The sequence below is a fragment of the Tamandua tetradactyla genome, chromosome 1 (genome assembly GCF_023851605.1).
Source record: "Tamandua tetradactyla isolate mTamTet1 chromosome 1, mTamTet1.pri, whole genome shotgun sequence".
In the NCBI taxonomy this organism is placed as follows: domain Eukaryota; kingdom Metazoa; phylum Chordata; class Mammalia; order Pilosa; family Myrmecophagidae; genus Tamandua; species Tamandua tetradactyla.
Window position 1 is genome coordinate 10151812 of NC_135327.1, and position 3433 is coordinate 10155244.

Consider the following 3433-nt stretch of genomic DNA (forward strand, 5'->3'; position numbering starts at 1 on the left):
GGCCAGCTGGCACTCTTCCAAGCCGCTTCGGCTGGCGAACCTCCCCCACGGCGAGAGTGTTCCAAAGTTAAAGGACCCACACCACCTTTTACTGGTGGAACCCGCAGACAAACGTGTGCCACGAGCACCACCTACTGGGCAGGATAAGAAAAACAGAACCCAGAGATTTCACAGAAAAATCTTTCAACCTGTTGGGTCCAACACCCAGGGAAATCTGACTAAATGCCCAGACGCCAGCAGAAGATAATGGATCACGCTCAGAAAATTGAAAATATGGCCCAGTCAAAGGAACAAACCAATAGTTCAAATGAGATACAGGAACTGAAACAACTAATGCTGAATATACGAACAGAAATGGAAAACCTCTTCAAAAACGAAATTGATAAATTGAGGGAGGACATGAAGAAGACACGGGCTGAACAAAAAGAAGAAATAGAAAAACTGAAAAAACAAATCACAGAACTTATGGAAGTGAAGGATAAAGTAGAAAAGATGGAAAAAACAATGGATACCTACAATGATAGATTTAAAGAGACAGAAGATAGAATTAGTGATTTGGAGGATGGAACATCTGAATTCCAAAAAGAAACAGAAACTATCAGGAAAAGAATGGAAAAATTTGAACAGGGTATCAGGGAACTCAAGGACAATATGAACCACACAAATATATGTGTTGTGGGTGTCCCAGAAGGAGAAGAGAAGGGAAAAGGAGGAGAAAAACTAATGGAAGAAATTATCACTGAAAATTTCCCAACTCTTATGAAAGACCTAAAATTACAGATCCAAGAAGTGCAGCACACCCCAAAGAGATTAGACCCAAATAGGCGTTCTCCAAGACACTTACTAGTTAGAATGTCAGAGGTCAAAGAGTAAGAGATCTTGAAAGCAGCAAGAGAAAAACAATCCATCACTACAAGGGAAACCCAATAAGACTATGTGTAGATTTCTCAGCAGAAACCATGGAAGCTAGAAGACAGTGGGATGATATATTTAAATTACTACAAGAGAAAAACTGCCAACCAAGACTCCTATATCCAGCAAAATTGTCCTTCAAAAATGAGGGAGAAATTAAAACATTCTCAGACAAAAAGTCACTGAGAGAATTTGTGACCAAGAGACCAGCTCTGCAAGAAATACTAAAGGGAGCACTAGAGTCAGATACAAAAAGACAGAAGAGAGAGGTATGGAGAAGAGTATAGAAAGAAGGAAAGTCAGATATGATATATATAATACAAAAGGCAAAATGGTAGAGGAAAATATTATCCAAACAGTAATAACACTAAATGTTAATGGACTGAATTCCCCAATCAAAAGACATAGATTGGTAGAATGGATTAAAAAACAGGATCCTTCTATATGCTGTCTACAGGAAACACATCTTAGACCCAAAGATAAACATAGGTTGAAAGTGAAAGGTTGGGAAAAGATATTCCATGCAAATAACAACCAGAAAAGAGCAGGAGTGGCTACACTAATATCCAACAAATTAGACTTCAAATGTAAAACAGTTAAAAGAGACAAAGAAGGACACTATCTACTAATAAAAGGAACAATTAAACAAGAAGACATAACAATCATAAATATTTACGCACCAAACCAGAATGCCCCAAAATACGTGAGGAATACACTGCAAACACTGAAAAGGGAAATAGACACATATACCATAATAGTTGGAGACTTCAATTCCCCACTCTCATCAATGGACAGAACATCTAGACAGAGGATCAATAAAGAAATAGAGAATCTGAATATTACTATAAATGAGCTAGACTTAACAGACATCTATAGGACATTACATCCCACAACAGCAGGATGCACCTTTTTCTCAACTGCTCATGGATCATTCTCAAAGATAGACCATATGTTGTATCACAAAGCAAGTCTTAACAAATTTAAAAAGATTGAAATCATACACAACACTTTCTCGGATCATAAAGGAATGAAGTTGGAAATCAATAATAGGCAGAGTGCCAGAAAATTCACAAATATGTGGAGGCTCAACAACACACTCTTAAACAACAAGTGGGTCAAAGAAGAAATTGCAAGAGAAATTAGTAAATACCTTGAGGCAAATGAAAATGAAAACACAACATATCAAAACTTATGGGACGCAGCAAAGGCAGTACTAAGAGGGAAATTTATTGCCCTAAATGCCTTTATCAGAAAAGAAGAAAAGGCAAAAATGCAGGAATTAACTGTCCACTTGGAAGAACTGGAGAAAGAACAGCAAACTAACCCCAAAGCAAGCAAAAGGAAAGAAATAACAAAGATTAGAGCAGAAATAAATGAAATTGAAAACATGAAAACAATAGAGAAAATCAATAAGACCAAAAGTTGGTTCTATGAGAAAATCAATAAGATTGATGGGCCCTTAGCAAGATTGACAAAAAGAAGAAGAGAGGATGCAAATAAATAAGATCAGAAATGGAAGAGGAGACATAACTACTGACCTCACAGAAATAAAGGAGGTAATAACAGGATACTATGAACAACTTTACGCTAATAAATACAACAATTTAGATGAAATGGACGGGTTCCTGGAAAGAAATGAACAGCCAACTTTGACTCAAGAAGAAATAGATGACCTCAACAAGCCAATCACAAATAAAGAGATTGAATTAGTCATTCAAAAGCTTCCTAAAAAGAAAAGTCCAGGACCAGATGGCTTCACATGTGAATTCTATCAAACATTCCAGAAAGAATTAGTACCAACTCTCCTCAAACTCTTCAAAAAAATTGAAGTGGAGGGAAAACTACCTAATTCATTCCACGAAGCCAACATCACCCTCATACCAAAACCAGGTAAAGATATTACAAAAAAAGAAAACTACAGACCAATCTCTCTAATAAATATAGATGCAAAAATCCTCAATAAAATTCTAGCAAATCGTATCCAACAACACATTAAAAGAATTATACATCATGACCAAGTAGGATTTATCCCAGGTATGCAAGGATGGTTCAACATAAGAAAATCAATTAATGTAATACACCATATCAACAAATCAAAGCATAAAAATCACATGATCATCTCAATTGATGCAGAGAAGGCATTTGACAAGATTCAACATCCTTTCCTGTTGAAAACACTTCAAAAGATAGGAATACAAGGGAACTTCCATAAAATGATAGAGGGAATATATGAAAAACCCACAGCTAATATCATCCTCAATGGGGAAAAATTGAAAACTTTCCCCCTAAGATCAGGAACAAGACAAGGATGTCCACTATCACCACTATTATTCAACATTGTGTTGGAGGTTCTAGCCAGAGCAATTAGACAAGAAAAAGAAATACAAGGCATCAAAATTGGAAAGGAAGAAGTAAAACTATCACTGTTTGCAGACGATATGATACTATACGTCAAAAACCCGGAAAAATCCACAACAAAACTACTAGAGCTAATAAATGAGTACAGCAAAGTAGCAGGTTA